The sequence below is a fragment of the Denticeps clupeoides genome, chromosome 1, assembly GCF_900700375.1.
Source record: "Denticeps clupeoides chromosome 1, fDenClu1.1, whole genome shotgun sequence".
Classification (NCBI taxonomy): Eukaryota; Metazoa; Chordata; class Actinopteri; order Clupeiformes; family Denticipitidae; genus Denticeps; species Denticeps clupeoides.
In genome coordinates this window covers 6402815-6422415 of record NC_041707.1, presented here as the reverse complement: position 1 = coordinate 6422415, position 19601 = coordinate 6402815, and the positions used below count along the sequence as shown (strand labels likewise).

The window sequence follows — 19601 nt, the reverse complement described above, 5'->3', positions numbered from 1 at the left end:
TAAAACAAAGACTTTTTCCAAAGACCTTGTTTTTTTTCACTGGTGCTTAATACTGAGAAGCAAAAGAATCCCCGTGTTGCTGCTCAGCACCACCATATTGTACTAGAACTGCCGTCCACTGCAATTTTACAGTGACACTTTAATAGTTACATTTTCTAAAACAGGTATATAATTTTCCTGCCCAATGTGACAGCCGGCCACAACAGGACACACAGCATTAACAGTTTCCATCCCGGCGATGTTTCTTGACCACTGAACCTGATACAAACTAATGGAAACTAAGGCGGAGAACAATTAACCCGAGCGGCCGGTGGACGTACATTGCACATAACAGGAGAATATGCAGAGGGCTTCTGGTGGATGGCAGGCAGGCGGGCGGATGGCCCCTGCAGAGTGGCTCCTGCAGGAGGTCTGGGCAGGGGAGCAGACGGTGGGAGTCGCCCACGTCTCAGACGCTCAGCACTTAACCCCTGGTAAGCCTGGCTGAGTTGCTAACGTGGCGTAGAAAAGCACCACCACTTTACACACAAAGGCCATCTGCACAGTGACTCGCCGCTGTCCCAAAATATTTCAAATTGAGAGTACTGCCCCTTCACACACACAAATTCAGGCTTATTGGCCATGAGCAATCACCATATTTACTCAAGCCAGTGAATATTTTGAGATTTCGGCCGAGGCTTTGAGAGAAGCAAGGGGCATCAATTATTTAGAGGAGGTAACCCGATGCTTCCTCTGTTGAGGCAAATCTGCAAGCAGTTCCCCAGAGAGAATAAAAAATGAATTAGGTAGAATTTATTAGCGTGTGCTGGAGTAAAACACAGACTCCAGCGCAGTCTGCTGCCTGCCTGGCTCCATGCACGGGTAGCATCACTCAGCTCTGCCGCGCGAAAGCCTTCATATGAAATAAAACAAAAAACAGCAATGCGTGCATGTGTCTATCAGAAGCTTTGCAGGCCCTTTAAGGGACTCATCAATAAAACACAAGATTTTATATGTGCATTTCACTCACTGCTCTGCCTGTTTCATCCCATGTTTGTTCACACTCCGGATGGCACTTCTGGTGCAGAGAGCACAGCTGTGTTTTCATCCCCCAATAACATTCATCCTCGAAAGAAAAAAAAAAACTCCAACCGCCAGGCTTGCCTCGCCGCAAGACGACCACACCAGCTGAGGAACGTGTGTGGGGTTGCCTAACAAGAGCCTCTCTGCAAATAGAACCCCATTAGCAAAGCCATAGCGGGTAATACTGGCATATGCAAACGGCACTGCAAATCACAGCACAACAAATCAAATAAACCAAGAAACAGGGTCTCCGACATAGAACATGACATTCCTGCAGACTCCTCCAGTCTCTTTTCCATAGATAGCCTCTCTACGTAATGTCGGCAGCTGGTTTTATTGCGTGTTAACATCCTATAATTTAATGTTTAGTATGTCTCAAAGGATACTTTTCAAAGGAAACAGCACACGGTGACACAATTAAATGTGTACTCTGCTTTTAATCATCACCCTTGGTGAGCAGTGGGCAGCCATGACAGGCGCCCGGGGTGCAGCTTGTTGGGACGGCGCTTTGCTCAGTGTCACCTCAGTGGCATCATGGTGAATAGGGATTCAAACCGGCAACCTTCTGATTACGGGGCCACTTCCTTAACCGCTATGCCACCACTGCCCCAATATATTCCTTTGAACTGACCTCAGGTTAATAAAAGTGTATGTGTCAGGGATCAAGACAGTGGCAGGAAAGGATGCAATTGCTCCACTCACAAACAACTCGAAACCCCACTTACTACCACTGTGTCCCTGAGCAAGACACTTAACCCTGCGTGTCTCCAAGGGCACAGTCCCTGTAACTACTGAATGACTGTAAGTCACTCTGGATAAAGGTATCTGCTGAATGCTGTAAATGTAAATGTAGAGAATGACCGGACGAGGACTAGACATGGCGAGGATACATTTATACACATAATGATGGTTGCACACACTCAGGAATCGGGGACACACACAATGAACATGAAACTGGAACATCCCAAAAAGACCTGATATGACAGTATGTTTACATTCAGTTAATGCGTGTTACACACACACACACCTTATAGGTACACTGAAAGCATCCAAAGCCAGTTAGATTAGTGTTAAATTGTGGAAATTGTGTAATGTGCAATTATGAATTGCTATGCATTCATAAAACTGCATGGCAAGTGAACAACATACACAATGCTTTGGGTTGGATAAGGGTTGGATATCTTGCAGTTTATCCTGAAACTGTGCAATTAAATTTAAATAGAAATAGCTTCACATAGAGAATACAGCACACCAACAGGCACATCCACACATTTGAGCAAAGCTAGCTCAATGCCAGCAGTGCCGGTGAGGAATCATGAGTGCCCTGGTTATGTCGTCACTGCTGAAAAAGCCTCATCACTGAGTCTGGGTCATTTCGTTAAGGAGGCACACACACACACACACAGACACACACACACATACCCATAGAGCAAAAAACAATCACAGTCGGGATGAGTAGCACACAAAAAAAACTGCAGAAATTCTTTACCCTGAACAGTAGCAGCACACAGTCAGTTTTAGTTGGTGGAGGTTCGACTCGACCTTTTAATAAATAAATAAATAAATAAATACAAATGAGCGGAGGAGGTATTAAAAATGCCTGGCTGCTGACCCTCTACCTGGCAATTGTATTCCAACTCTTGTAATCTAGGAGGGGAAGCAGAAGACATGTCTGGAATTGCAGCGGATATGCATATTTAACAGTGCCGCGCTTGATAAATAACCCACTTAGAAAATTCCTGACAGCAGAGAGAGATGTTACCAATGACCAGAAGAGACATGGCGGGGAAGAGAGGGGGGGCACTGGAGATGGGACTAGGCAACAGTGTGGAGGGGGGTGGGCGGGTGGTGGGTGCACTTTTTTTTCCAGTTCTTAGATGAGGAAGGCAAAGCATTTGTTGTGCGTAACAATCATTCACCCCTCTCATCCACGCTAAAGGCATAGCAATGCAATTTTCACATTATAATCAAAACCATATGACAAAGCCGGGGCCATTAGGGAACAATTTCAAGTGCTCTCCGCAAGACAATGATTTTGGAATTGCACTTACATATGCCGAGCGCTTACCTCTGCGTGAGTGCACTGGCGAGACGTTCATGTCAGACACCCCCCTCCCCCCTTGTTTTCCCATCCTTCCTTCCCCAGTCAGTAAACAGGTGAGTGAGAGAAAGTATGTGGGGAGAAAAAAATACGAGAGCCGCAACAAAGAAAACAGCTTAACAGCCTATGAAAGACGTGTAATTTCGGTTTATCTGTGTGGACCCGTAATGACAGCTTGAACTCCATTTAGGAATAGAGGGGCTCCAAACCTGTACTTTAGCTTGCCTCGCCTGCACCGTCTGAACCAGCCATGCTGGCAGGGGAGGACAGGGGAAACCATGAAAGGCTAATGTCCACAGATTACATCTCCTTGATGGTGCATGTGGTGATTTTGCCTCGGGCCAGCGAGGAAAAGGAGCTGCTGTTTCCCACCGCAGACCCACGTACAAGACAGCGGTCCTTATTACAGCCATGCACCGCACTTCTTCCGAAGAACCACGTATGTCACAAACAAGTCTGAGCATGGGATGGGAGGGGAGACCAGAAAATGCAATTCATAAAAGAATATGTGCTTTTGAAAATGGTCTGTCCTGCTATTTTACTGAAGCTGGAGAGTGAAGAAAGAAATGTTTAATTTCTACCAATCAAAACATGGTTAGAATGAAACTTTAAATGTGAAATCTACAACACTATTCTTCACAATCTTATGACTCAGCTATGAAAAAGCCTGGGTCACACTGGCTGTAAGAGATGGAAAGAATGATGCATGCAAAATCGGTTTGCTCACATTGAAACAAGTTCTTACCACATTTCTGTGCACCATTACATCTGACCTGAAGCATGTTACAAGTAAGCTGCATCAACCGAACAGCTGTTACCTGGCAACACTATTTAATATTTTACTTAGTGCTTTGGAGTTTGTGCTTTAGAACAGGAGAAGAAATGCATGCAGCATAGAACTAGATAAACGGGGGATATTTTGTAAATGTTATGTAAACTGAAGCACATTGGATGTGTTCAGGAATGTTGGATTCACTGGTTCATTCAGAGATCATATATGTGTTTCGTCCACTGAAGGCACTTTTTAGTGAAGGCATTTTTATTGTTTCCTGAAGGAAAACACAGGAGATTGGCTGATTCCATGCTAGCATTTTAAGTAGTCACACAATGTTTTTGGCAGGTATCTGGCAAAACTGCTTGAGTGGTAGTAGCATAGTGGGTAACACACTCGCCTATGAACCAGAAGATCCAGGTTCAAATCCCACTTACTACCATTGTGTACCTGAGCCAGATACTTAACCCAAAGTTGCTCCAGGGGGGGACTATCCCTGAAACTACTGATTGTAAGTCGCTCTGGATAAGGGCGTCTGATAAATGCTGTAAATGTAAATGTACAACTATTTTGTATAATCATTAAAATCCTATGTGGTGTTACATGCGGTTCATGACACCGTTTTGTAAAACATGTTAAATCACTGTCTCCCCGTGCCACTCCAGTCTTGCATTGTGGGATTTGCGACGCTGGGGAGCTCCAGCATGAAGACAGTAGGCCTGCTCATCTGTTCCGACCACATTAACATGTGCACTCTTTTCACGGCAAGGAGAGTGACAGAAGTCTGGCCTGGACACTCCGTCTCTGTCCGGCCATGCCGGATTTTAGCCATTCACTCTCAATTGGGGGGGGGCATAGTTAAGTGGCTCATTACCACGAGAACAGCGAGCGCTGCTGTTCCTTGTCCCTCTTTGGTTCGGTGTGCTCCAAAACACTTGACAGGTTACACAATCAACTCAGAATCACTTTACAGGCGGCCATTTGCATTTCATTGAAAGCCGAGCAAAGCAGCAGCTTTCAGTGCCCTCGCTTTTTTCACCGCAGCAATCTGATTGCACCAAAATACTTACAGCCTGCACCTTTGTATAAAAACACTCATTATTAATAAAAATAGGAGTTCAGGTCTGCTCTAAATGGTAGCATTTGCCTTTAGAGTGAAGCACTGCTGTGCAGCTAATGGGATAATGAAAAAGCTCAATTGCCCTCTCTGTTGAACTATCCTATTAGAGTCGACCAATTCTTTCTACCATAAAGCCTGTAGAAAGGCCAGAAACAAGTCACTTTAAAACACAAAAAATAAGATTACGTTATAATGTTATGTTATAATCTGATTCGCTAGTTGGTTTGTATGGAGTAAATTGAGATTTCATTATTGGCGCTTTGCTTTTCTCTTCAACCCCTAAAACTTACAAAGTACTTCATTATGTTTCAGGAAGGTTAATGGCCTAAGAATATGGTGCAAATTATGAATGTCAACCATATTAATTATAGTAAATTTTACTGAGGCATAGTAAATTACAGTAGCTATAATAGTTTATAAACTATTTGCATCATAGCTCCTACCAATATGGTCCTGGTAATGGCAATATCTAAGGGACTCTCTTTTCAATTTTCCACATTGTTTTTGGTTGCAACATCACATGATAAGATGCTGTCTGAATAACACTGCTTAGGATTGTAAGATTTGTAGATGGATTGAAAGTTTTCATTGCTGCACCTGCTTTAAATAAAAGGCATTGTCTTTGTTATAATCTGAACAATATGCTTGAGGTTGTACACCAGCAGCAATCTATCATGGTGTATTATTGTAATAGCAGCATCTCAAATCTAAGCACACTCATTAAAGAGTGCAAAAACATAAAGCATAAACCTGCAACCAGCAGCAGGCTTCTTAACTGACAGTCACGGTCGGGACTCTGGATTTCTTCTGGAGAGGGAATGTTTTAATTATTCCCCAGGAAACACTGTATGCCGACATGCACCTTCTCTCCTTGTATTATTGTGTAACTTGTGTTTTGTTAGCTGGAGTTTGGTGATGAGTGCAAACTGCTGACTCGGGCGTTTGCAAAAAAAAAAAAAAAAGCATCTTATCTATGAGAGCACTGACGTGTGTGCAGTATCTGGAATGGGAATCTCATGGTTTGAACATTTGAGGGCTGAGGGGAGGGGGATGTTTCAACGCACAAGGCCTGCTCTATTGTAAGAGATACATTTTCAGTCTGATAAGCAAAAATTCAGTACAGGGAAGCTGCAGACGAAACAGGAGAGGTGTGCCAGTGGGCCGCGTTGGCACGGCTTCAAATGACGAGTTTCCTGAGGCAACAGGTGGCAGGAGGTAGAAGCGGTCTCCAGAGTGTACCCAGAATAAAAATGAATGTTGCAACCTTTTTTTCCCTTCTATTTCTTCTGGCATTGGCCGTGCTTGGGAACACTTCAGGTTCTGTAAACAGTTTAACGCAAATGCCATGAGCATAGCTACTGGGTGTGGGAAAAAGCCTATAGCCAAGGCATTGCTCAGGAAAGTATGGAGTTGCATGGGTCCCCTCATAGGCAGGCCTGCATACCCCTCAACAGAGACATCTCACTCTCTCACATACACACACTCCACCGCCAACATGCTCTACTGATGCACCTCCTGACCCCTAAATTAATCCCAAAGTAATTGAACTTACTCAAATTCCCACAGGCATGCGGCGGCCGTGTGAAACTACTTGATGTTTCTTTGCAGAGGGGCTTAATTGGGTTTCCATTATTCCCCCCCCCCCCCCGCTTCTTTAGACTTACCATGTCCTCACACAGGGCAGTGTTTGATTTTTTGAGGCAGTGGTGGCCTGGCGGTTAAAATAGTGGCCCCATAATCAGAAGTTTGCCAGTTTGAATCCCGATCCGCCAAAGTGCCACTGAGCAAAGCACCGTCCCCACACACTGCTCCCCGGGCGCCTGTCATGGCTGCCCATTTCTCACCAACGGTGATGGTTAAAAGCAGAGGACACATTTCGTTGTGTCACCGTGTGCTGTGCTGCAGTTTTTCACAATGACAATCACTTCACTTCTGTGTCTGTCTGTATTTTTTAACATAAAACATGGTGAAATTGCACTACTGACAACTGATTAAATTCTCATACTAGGGGTGAGACCAAAACTTTTAATGGCAACATATTGCAGTAGATCAATATCAAAGTCTAATTGATTAATGACAAAATAATGATATTTATAATTTGAAACTGTATAAACTCTATAGTTTTTCCTTCAACAGTCTTGCAAAGGAACGATCCTGTATCAATATTTTTTATATTGTGGAATACAATTTGCACAGGAGGCAAATTATGGCAAAGTTGCCACTTCTCTCACATATTATGTACTTAACATTTGTCTGAGTTGCTACAATGTGTGTCAACAGTGAATGCAAATTGCTAAATTAAATACAATATCGTTTAACAAATGCAATGCACTAAGCATCTGTAAATATACTGGTACCAGTCCAGACATAAGCCTCAAATATTATGCTACAAAAATTAAAACCTACATGCTCAATGATAATGCAAGAGCAAAGCATTGGCCAAATTTGAACACATTGCTTGAACACAATGTGTATGGCATAGAGTTCAGTTCACTACACCACAAACTGGAAACAAAATTCTACTGCTATCTGACAGTTGCTTAGCGATTGGCCATACCTGGATGTGTCAGGGCTTTCTGCAGCAGCAGGGGGATCACTTCACACGCCAGACGGCGTCTCAACAGGTGAAGAGCCTCGGCTCCATGGCTAATTTGCAAGTGTGCAGCAGGGCTGAAAGTGATGCGCCGAACTGAGACAAAAAAAAACTTTTTTGATTAACTCAGTGTTTGCAATTTTTTTAAGGTAATATAAAACTGGGGAATTTCCCCAGGCACCTGTTCTCTCATCTGAGCACCCACCAAATTACATTGTCTTTTCTAATTTTGTAATTAGTATTCAAATTTCCATGTCACAGCGCAGCCCTGTTAAAGTGACTGTTTTCCAATAAAAAGTGTGTGTTAGTTACTGTGCCCTGTAGAGATAAATGAATCCATCTGGTAAATAAAGCGTGCCGCGCCACTCCCAGGCTCAATGGATGTAGGAGGCAGCTCTTACTGTTGGTATTCAACAAAAGAAATCAGCGCTCTTCCATCTTCTTCATGAAAAAAACAACACTTTTCTTGTCTTCTCAGCAAACGATTACGTACGATGTTACATTTTTTCATCACCTATAACCCACAGACACAATGAAGCACCTACATATATACACGTTACCTAGAATAGAACAAGCCTTTTCACAGTACCTTCCTTGCCTGGCACAGTGGCCATTAGACCTTACAGCAGGTCACTTAGTGGATGTACTGGGCCCATCCAGCCTGCCAAAAAGGCCTTCGCAAAACAAAACCTTAACAACAAAAACCCTGGACGCTGTCCATGCGCAGAACTCAATCCACTCACAAGGTGTGAATGGGGCGCTCCCCTGTCTGTGCCACTCTTCTGCTGAAGGGCCGTCGCAGTGGGCCCATCTGTCCCCCCCGGCGCAGAATCAGGGACACAGCCAGACGCAGACCCACGGGCCCACGTGATAGCAGCACCGCGGCCGCAGTCCCGCCACATGGCACGTTTGCACACAATGTGCCCTGAATACAGCCCTACAAACAGGCTTTACCCACAATGACAAGTTTCTAAGATGTTACCCCTTGTGGTAAATGTGTTGTAAATCTGCTAAATGCTGCTCTAGATCTGGAAAAGTCTAGATTATGGCCTGTTTTTTTTTTATTAAAAAGACTTTATCTAATTTATTTAAAAATGTCAGGAGAATTGGAAACAACAACTACCAAGACTCACTTGGACAACAAAAGAAGCAACTCTTTTTGTACCATAAACACAAAAAATTACAAAGTCAAAGTCTGGAGAGAACCCAATGTCTCCAATAAGGGTCTGTGGACAGAAAGCTGCTCTGAGAAGAAAGAACATGACCTCATGTTCTTTATATCCATTAATCCAAATATAATGACCTTAGACATAATGGTAACTTAAATACCTCACAGAGATGGTCTTTAAGATCAGTGAAAATAATGAAAAAATAATAGAACTGAACAAACTATTTATGCACTGGTGACAAAAAAATTCTATATTTTATCAGGGATGAAAATCCAAAGTTTTTACAGCAGCATGTGCATAAAAAGAAAATCTCTGTCTAGGAAGAACATGCAGAATGTCTTTCGTTCAAAAAAAAAAATTGAATTTTCAACACATTCCTCAACTTCTTCCCCCAAGCACTTATCCTTTCATGGTGAAGTTAAATGAAAGAGTTCCTACTTTCTAGAAACTTCAAACACGAGCAGGCATAGGAGAGGTGTTGGGGACGGCGGTTCAGTCGCGCGCTCTGCTGTTCCACATTCGCTGTAACGGAACGCAGCATGAATATTCATGGCTGGAGTACAACACAGATGACATGCTTGACTCCTGTTATTCTGGTAACCTGAACAAAAGTGGGAGATGACTGTGTTTTCACTGGGAAAAGGACATTAATTTGTGAGTGGGAGTGTTTGCGCAAATGTGTGTGTGTGTGTGTGTGTGTGTGTGCAAGCACCACAGGATGACTCTGGGGATGAGGTCCCTTGGGGATGCTTTACTTTTTGTGTCGAGAGTAAAAACCCACATGCTAATGATGCAAGAAAACAGCTTGAATATATATGGAGCTAGTAAGGAAAACTAAATAAATAAGAAAAACGGACTCAAAATAGCAGTTTAGATTTTCTGCTGAAATTGCACCAGCAATTTTCCACGCGATGCAAGACTGACACATGCTAAAGGAATTTGCACACCACAACAAATGTAATTTTTTTTCTTTGTTCTTTTTCACTCATATACGTTTTGGTGCGTATACGTGGGTCAATCAACCAAAAATCCCAATGATTGCAGCTTTGTACATTTGTTTACATTTTGACCACATAGAACACTATTCCATCAGCTCAGGAACTGTTTCAAGTGGGTTCAGATTCTGTTAAAAAATGCTGAGTCCCACCTTAACTCAGAGAAACTAAAATGGATCCAGTCCCGAGGGTGGCTGAAGATAACTGGAGTGGATCCTAATACTTTACTTTCAGGTGAAGAAGACCCATGCATTTACTCCGAGGCCAGCAGGTCAGCGCACAGGTCATGGGGTGCCTGGCCCAGGGGCTGCTGCAGGGACTCCCCATCCAGACCACGGGGGCTAGATAGGTGATTAATGTGGCTGAGAAAGACCTAGGTCTGACCCCGGACTACAACCTCATTCCACCACCCGAACCCTATGGAGAACACGTGCACAGACAGGCACACACAATACACACACCCAATTCACACACACTCACCGCTTGTACAGTTACTGCAGCGCACTGGGGCAGTTTGCTGCCCTGGTTGTTTCTCACTTTTGCCACTTAGTACAAAGGGTCCCTGTAAACAACAAAATGTTGCCTTCAGTCATGACATCTTAAGCTAACTGGACACCATATGTGGCAGTGTTTGCCATATATATAGACAGACAGACACTTTGCATTTAAAAAATACAAAAAAGTTTGTATTCCAGGTGTCAGAATTAAGTAAAGACTAAAAAAGTGGCTGGCTGGGTAGTTAGTTCCTTCTCTCCAAGTTGCAGATAACATTTCTTGCTCCTTCCTTGCTTTTATGGTGCCATGAATAGAAGCATCCATGATCCCTAAAAGATATAAAAGATACAAAAAGAGTCTCGCTTACATTACATTACATTACATTATATTACATTTACAGCATTTATCAGACGCCCTTATCCAGAGCGACTTACAATCAGTAGTTACAGGGACAGTCCCCCCCTGGAGCAATTTAGGGTTAAGTGTCTTGCTCAGGGACACAATGGTTGTAAGTGGGATTTGAACCTGGGTTTTCTGGTTCATAGGCGAGTGTTTAACCCACTAGGCCACTACCACCCACCAAGGTTGATGGATACTGATCACTTTCTGAGAAACTTTTTTTTTCTACGTTGACACCCATCTATCTGGACAAAATGACTCACAAATGTGCTGATGTACTTTGGTTTTGGATGTACATGGTTTACACATGCAACCAATTTATACTGAATGAAGCCTTTTAAAAGAAAGGTTTCATTCCTCCCTTCATTTAACTGTTGTGTTCTGTTTCATCTGGTCTCCTGGGCCACATTTTTAATTGTGCTTTTGATGCTATTGTTCTTGTAGTCGGTTGAATCAGAAGGGATCCTTGTCACTAAGAGACATGGATGTGTTTCTCCCTGTATTACAAACCTTTGGCAAAGCAAGTAGATTGGTACATATCACATTCATGTACATGCTAAACGTGTGGTTTGTTTATCTACCGCATCGTGCGGGTGAAGGTTCATCAGGTGCAAAAGCTAAGCGGCGAGACAATAGTTGGACAAAGAGCCAAGTGTGAGAAACCCAAAGGCCTGATTCTGGTGAGGCCAAACATCCCATAATGCCCATTCCCACGCGTCTCAGCCTTATCTAGCAAGTTCCACTCAGCGACTCCCGACAACACCAACAGCTCCCCCCCATCCCGCCCCACACTTCAGCGCGCCCGCTCTCCACCTCTTATCGCCGCAGCCCATCGCAGGTACCGAGTCGCCCCGGCCACTGCGATGGGAGGAGGGTGTGGAGCGGGGAGAAAGCTGGCTGTAAGCATTTCTGTTCTCACAGCACAATTGCTGATGTGAGGAAGATATCAGTGCGCGCGAGAGAGCTGAGGTGTCAGCGCCGGGCGCAACTGGCTTGGGCTGCACCAGCAGGAAATGACTGTGTTCCTCTGGGGCTTCTGACTAATCTTCATGTTATATATCATTGTGTACCATCACAGCAGACGTCCCGGGGACATCCTCGCGGTTGCCGCTGTACGCAAATGTCTGAATCCCCGCTTTACAGCTGTGTCGTAACAGGAAAATAAAATGCGGAAACCGAAACGTCCCATGAGGCTCGTCTCGAGCTGCAAGTGCGACAAACACAACAAACAAGAAAACGGGTTCTTTAAAAGATTCACGGCATCTTGCGGGCCGCAGCTTTCATCAGCAGTCAGATAAACATCTCCGGGTGCATGGCAACGTTCTGTTTATGCTGGCAATCCCATGATGGAAATTTAGTAACCACTAAACAAAAGCCCTGTTCTGTCTTGAACCCATCATAACCCTGTCTGTGAATATTGCTTATGTTGTTGTGAGTCAAAAGCACTTAAAGGAAAATGCTAATGCTGTCAAAAACACCCAACTGAATTCAGCAGAGCTGGGGATAAAACCCACACTAATAAATAAATAAATAAACAAACAAACATGGCCATGAGTGAAAGCATGCACAATGCCTTCTGACACCATTGATTGTTTTTCAAAATGCATATCAGTGTATAAATGATATGCTTTGTGATAAGTGCTGCCTGTGGAACGTTGAGATGAAGTTTTAGGAGAAAGAAAATTGGTTAGATGGTTATAAAAAAAAAGAAGCCAAAGCTTTGACGCTTTCTGGGAGCAAAATGAAACTCACAAAACACACAAAAGAAAAAATATATATACTTGCTTTAATAATACAGTATCAATACGCTGAACCTGTGTGTGGAAAAAAAAATAATATGAAAAAAATAAAAGGAGGAATTGCTAAAGGCAATCCTAGGATCTGAATTAATGAAATTAAATGCTTTGTTCTTTACATAGTTAAATGTGCTGACAACAAAATCACACAAAAATTGTTGATGGAAATCAAATTTATCAACCCATGGAGGTCACAATTAAAAGTGTAAAAACAAACTACAGGCTGATCCAACTTGTTATGTTATGTCCTTAAATCAAGTAAAAATGAGGCTCAGTAGTGTGTGTGGCCTCCAAGTGCCTGTATAACCTCCCTACAATGCCAGGACATGCTCTTGATGAGGTGGTGGATGGTTCTCCCAAACCTGGACTAAAGCATTCGCCAACTCCTGGACAGTCTGTGGTGCAATGTGGTGTTGGTGGATGGAGCAAGACATGATGTCCCAGATGTGCTCAGTTGGATTCAGGTCTGGGGAACGGGCAGGTCAGTCCATAGCATCAATGCCTTCGTCTTGCAGGAACTGCTGACACACTCCAGCCACATGAGGTCTAGCATTGTCTTGCCTTAAGAGGAACCCAGGGCCAACTGCACCAGCATATGGTCTCACAAGAGGTCTGAGGATCTCATCTCGGTACCTAATGGCAGTCAGGTTACCTCTTGCGAGCACATGCAGGGCTGTGCGGCACCCAAAAAGATGCCACAGAAATGCAACACCACACCATTACTGACCCACGATAGAGGATCTTGCAGGCAGCAGAACGTTCGCCACAGCATCTCCAGACTCTGTCACGTCTGTCACATGTGCTCAGTGTGAACCTGCTTTCATCTGTAATGAGCAAAGGGGACCAGTGGCAAATTTTCCAATCTTGGTTCTCTTGCAAATGCAAAACATGCTGCATGGTGTTGGGCTGCATGACCCCTCGCCGTTGATGTCAGGCCCTCAGACCACCCTCATGGAGTTTATTTCTGACCATTTGAGCAGACACATGCACATTATGTGGCATTCTGGAGGTCATTTTGCAGGGCTCTGGCAGTTACATTTACGGCATTTATCAGACACCCTTATCCAGAGCGACTTACAATTAGTAGTTACAGGGACAGTCCCCCCTGGAGCAACTTAGGGTTAAGTGTCTTGCTCAGGGACACAATGGTAGTAAGTGGGATTTGAACCTGGGTCTTCTGGTTCACAGGCGAGGGTGTTACCCACTAGGCTACTACCACACACATTCTCCACTACCAACCACAGTTCTCCTCCTGTTCCTCCTTGCACAAAGGCGGAGGTAGCGGTTCTGCTGCTGGGTTGTTGCCCTCCAACGTCCTCCTCCACATCTCCAGTTCGCATGGATGTGCCAACCTGAATGACCTGCACTACCTCAGCCTCTTGTGTGGGTTGTAGGCTCCGTCTCATGCTACCACTAGAGTGAAAGCACCGCTAGCATTCAAAAGTAATCATAACATCAGGCAGAAAGCATAAGAACTGAGAAGTGGTCTGTGGTCACCACCAGCAGAACCACGCCTTTATTGGGGACGTCTTGATAATTGGGGGTATGGGTGGCCTAGCAGTTAAGGTAGTAACCCCATGATCAGAAGGTTGCCGGTTTGAATCCCGAGCTGGCAAGGTGCCACTGAGCTGCCACTGAGCAAAGCACTGTCACCACGTCCCCAAGGGTGATGGGTTAAAAGCAGAGGACAAATTTTGATGTGTGCACCCTGTGCTGTGTTGCAGTGTTTCACAATGACAATCGCTTCACTTTCATTTCCACCTGTTGTCTATTCCATTTGCACGACAGCATGTGAAATTGACTTGGAGTTACATTGTGTTGTTAAAGTGTTCCCTTTATTTTTTTTGAGCAGTGTACATACATACACACACACACACATAAATACACACATGACATTACTTTTTTATATATGATTTACATATATGAGACTTTTTGGATGTTTTGCTAAATGCTGTGATTTTACATGAAATACTTCTTTCAAAAAAAAAAAATTCTCCTGTTTTTCTCCAGATATACATCAATCCTGACTGTATCATAGAGAATAGTCCTGCAGTGTATCAAGTGTCTGGAGCTCGAATATACACAGCAGAACACACAGCACTGTGATTTCTTCATATTCAGGATTCTCTGCTATTTCCCAGCCATGGTTATAACAGAAGCATATTATAACAGAAGAGCAATGGGAGGTCAGTTACAATGCTGCAGAGCTCTTTGCACTTCACAGATCTGGCCTCTTTGGATCACACTCTGGAGTCATTTTCAGCTGGAGGAAGTAGGAAACCTTGTTGCTACTCTGGCATTGAAACAAATGCCAGAAACCCCTTAAGGAAACCTAAATTAGAAAGGACAATGACCCAAACAATGAAAAAAGTAAATCCAAGGGTCCAGTTCATTTCAAGTATTGAAACCTTATATGTAAATTACTTGCATTGCAATAGAAATCAATAATAAAATAGTCAGAGGTGGGTAGAAACGAGTTACATTTACTCTGTTACATTTACTTAAGCAACAATGAGTAGTTTTAAAACACTTGAGTACATTTGTGAGGAAGAAACTTTACTCTTACTTCGCTGCACTGGGCAACTGTCGACACATTTTTTTTAACCAATCCTTTATTTTTGCCAGACAGATGCTGCCAGTAGATTTAACGCATTTCACCATTCTGACGTCGCCATGCAGTCACATGACCACACACAAACAAGGGTTTGCAGCACACACTCATCACACAGACACAGAATGAAAAATGGAAGATGTGACTGTCTCCATTGCTAAAACCAAAGGTTACAGAAAGAATACAGAACCTCTATACATTTTCTGTTTAGCTGTTTAATTTAATATATCAATGATAAAACGTACAATTAGCACATATAAGATAATTTGTACACTAGAGTCCATTAATCACTACAAATCCTACTTTAAAAAGTTATAAATATTATTATTATTAGGAAATACAAGAATTACCACATTTGTATTCTGATTGAATGAGATATTACAATCAAACAGTTACTCAGTACTTGCATAGTTTTATCACTTGATAATTTGTACTGTATTTTTTGTATATATTGTATTTTTTGGATGACTACTTTTTACTTGTACTTGAGTATAATTATTTTGCAGTAATGCTACTCATACTTGGGTAAACCCACCTCTGAAAATAGTGTGCAAATGCACCAATCTGTCCAGCCAATGACAGTACGTCCACTCTGATTACACAGTTGATTCGTATTTAGGAATAAGGCAACATACAGCGCTGATTTACCATTTAAAAAACATCTTTTAAATGTGTTTTCAGACAACATTTTGGCCTTTGTGGGAGACCAAACTGACCACTCTTTGACAGCCCACTCCAGTGGGGACAGCGGTCCCTGGGGCAGGAGGCAGTATGGCATAGCCCCTGACGTCACCCCGGTGGGGAGGTGAGTCTCCCTGCACTCAGCACTCTGTCCTCCACCTCTGAGGCTGCGAAGTCATGCATCTCGCCCAACAACATGATTCATGAAAATGTCACGCTGACGGGGCTCAAACTGAGAGAGAACAGTCTGTGCTCCCAAAATACCTTCTCTGACTAATGTCACTGCAGGAGACACACACACACTCGCATACAGCACAGGTACACTTAGACAAACACACACACCACAATCACTTATACAGAGGCATGTTTACAACACAATTACGCTTGTACATAGCGCAGAGAGAGTTGAATGCAAAAGTTCGGGCACCCTTGCTTAATAACTGTTACTATGAATAGACCATTGATCACCAAAAGATGGAAACTATTGGTACAGGTAGTTGGATCCTCAGTTCACAATTATGTTAAATAATGGCAGCTAGTAGTAGTAGTAGTTGTAGTAGTCATAGTAGTAGTAGGGGGGTTGGGGGGTGGATAGGTCATGTGTTGTAGGCAGAGGTTCATTGCATACTTCACTTTAAGAGGGATTTAAATAAACAGGCATCTGTAAAAAAGTTAGAAGGACAATTGGTCCAACAATAAGATCATGGTCCAAATGACACCTCAGTGGAAAGCCTGAAGTCTCTTAGCTAAAAAAAGACTCTTTTTTGCAAGCCGTGATAGTTGCTGAAGGAGGTGTTACTGGGCAATGACCACGCCAGGTAGTTCAAAATTTAGCTTCAGGTCTCTTTCAGTATTTTGTACTATAAATGACTACATTTAATAATGTAAACAAATATTTCATATTTAATTTAATGTATTTTCGTTCATCAGTATATCTGCTCACTTTACTACTCATAGTGACATTTCATGCAAAGGTGCACAAACTCCACAGTCGGTACACCATTAAAAATGGTGTATTGACTAATAAAAATTAAAACTTACTACTGCTACATCGCACAAAGTTGCACACTGATCTCAGAACAGGACAAGCTATGAATAGCAGGTGGCTGTAGCGTAAAAGCATCCCTCAGCACACTGAGCTGCCATGTTTCTTCATTTACTGGAGTGTTGACAGATGAGGTCTCTGGCTGCGTAATACTGCAGCTGATTGTATGAGTGCCTATAGAACACAATGCTGAAGCCTATTTTTAGGAGCGGAAAGCCCACAGAAAGAAAAAAACATGTTAGGTTTGATAAATTCTGCATTTACAGCTATCCTCCCAAGCAAGAAGCATGGGATAAGTACCTGTTCATCCTGACATCAGCTATAGTGGCAGGTACAATGCTTAGTAAGGTCAATTATTATTAATGTTAATTGTTGCAAAGACATTGGTAAGAACTGTTAACTAAACACAAATAGTTGATAATGATATCAATATATAGCTCAGTCCTAATTTCCAGTCTGAATGACCAAGTAAGCAATGATCAAATCACATAAACCCACTGCATATATTTACTAATTTCTCAGAGCCCACCCGCTCTGCTTAAGGGAAATGATCCTTTCTAAAGAACAGATGGGGACTTGAGCCGATCATTTAAACCACCTGTTCCTTTGGAGTAGCCCCGCAGTAAAGCACCTCTGAAAGGGGACACTGCGCTGCCTGGTCCAAGTGACTTAAAGCCAAATTTGCATGGAGCTTTGCTGTAATTGTACTACAGAGCAGAGCAACGGCAGAGCCAGGGCTTGTTGTGCATTTGCTGCACAGTAATTCGGTTTGCTATAAATATGTCTGCCCTTTCTGCTCAGCCAGCCCAAAGGATTAGCAACTCTCCATCTCCTCTGTGCTCACTCCTAAAAAATAAGCGTCTGGACAGTAGATTTCTTCCAAGCTTCGGCAATGCTGTTGTTGAAATAATGGACATCTGAGTAAAGATCAGGACATGTGATCCTACATTACAGCATATAAAATATGACAGAAGACATTTGGTTTGGGGGAAAATTTAAGAAAAGCATGGTCAGTAGATCCATACTGAACGCTTTTGGGAAATTATGGAGCAACAGCCTCACCATCATCAAAACACCAGATGAGGGAACTTTTAAAATAAGGAAGTCCATCCCTCCAACACAGGAGCATGGACCCATACAGTGCTGGTGGCTTGTGAATTTGTGAGGGACTGTTGTTGTTGAGAGCAATGGACGGGTTTCTGATTCCCTCATCTACTCTTCCTCTGGCTCCCCGGTGGGGAAGGGAAATAAGCACAAGCGCTGTGCAGCGAGTGAGCAAAAGCGAACTTGATCACAGCCACACGGCTGCCACTCTGGGAGCTGACGCCCTCTCCCCTTGTCCCACACCGGTGCTGGAGTCAGTGCATGCCGGTCACACAGGCCTTTCTGACCATTGTCATTTCTGTCATTGCACCAGTCGTTTACCAGATTGTAGGTTTGTTGCACTATAAAAGAATTGCTCTTTGAGACAACCTTATGGCTAATGACCTTCACGTCTTCCAATGTTTCCAGATTTCACAAGCCCTCATCGTCTCAATCTTCACATTACTCCCCCGGAGAATCAATATTCTCACGACTCCTCCTCAATCTCAACCACCAACGGCAAGTCAGAAGTGCGAACTTCCCGGGCGCGTGGTCGGACTTGTTTTACGGCCTGAGTCACGGAAGGACATTACGCTGGCGATTAAAGAGCCATTAAACCTACAGGGGCTACAGTGAGCCAGGGAACTCGATGCAGGAGCAGAAGACGCGGATGGAAAGTTGGAGCCTGCGCTCACTTCCTCACTTCAATGCTATCAGAAAGGGCAGCAGCTGCACTCCTCCACCAGGCAAACGGTAGACCCCCCACCAGCCCTTCTACTCTTCCAAGTTCCTGCCACAAGTAATCAACACGTTTTCTTTCCATTACATGCCCCGTGGAGTATTACGGGGCGTAGCGTGCCACTTTAGGTGGGCCTAAATCCGTTAAGATGACAGAATTACCTATTAATGTGTGTAAACATGAGTAACCAGGGAATGGAGTGGAAAAAAATCATGTGTCCCTCAACCCCCTGCTCCACCCTACTGCTATCCCATACGCCCAGTTTAGCACTTCATGTAACATGGGTGGGTATTTTTATGTAAATACACATGATTGGAGGGCTCATGTTTCAATGAAAATACTAGGGCGGCCATGCGATATGTACGCTCGGGCCAGGAGGACTCAACACCGAGGGGATGTCCAGCCTGCACTGCCTCACATAGCGGAGAGGCCAAGGGAAAATATGACACAGCATAGCACAGCTGGGTCATTTAATGAATTAATGGAGGAATGTCTTATCAATGTGCCGCGGTTATTAATAGGCATCCGTGTCGAAATCGGACGCCTCGGGATCAGGGGATCAAGACGGCGGGTGGCCGTATTTTTAGAGACCGGGGTGACAGATCATGGGAGATGGACCAAAACCGCCTGGTGAGTCACAAGCGGCGGGGTGAAGAAGGGTGAACCGCCTCGCCCCCCCCTGCGCACCCTACACCCTAAACAAGAGCCTAAAGCAGCTGTGAGACTCTTAACAGCAAGCCAAGCTGTTACTGTACTAGGTCATGAACAGCCGCTGAGGTCCTGTCTGCCTCTCTGGCCATAGGATCCTCGGTCCTCGTTATCACCTCGCGCTCACAGAAAAGAAGCCCAGGGACGGGTTTGTGTACATCATACATCACGTTACAGCTGTCATCTGCATATGTGTGTTCATAGCACTGTACTTAACATGAACTAAGCATTG

General features: G+C 43.7%; 1 protein-coding gene across 4 annotated transcripts in view; it reads right to left on the bottom strand.

The window, feature by feature from the left end:
• The window catches only part of esrrga (estrogen-related receptor gamma a), a 137471-nt gene that overhangs the window by 106727 nt on the left and 11143 nt on the right, over window positions 1-19601 (bottom strand). Inside the window, exon 1 of one of the 4 annotated variants that reach the window (XM_028971202.1) lies at window positions 10293-10434. The exons of the other annotated variants lie outside the window; for them this stretch is intronic. The gene's annotated coding sequence lies outside the window, so the exon portion shown is untranslated. Of the gene's footprint in view, window positions 1-10292; window positions 10435-19601 lie in introns of those variants that run through there. 4 annotated transcript variants of the gene reach the window in all.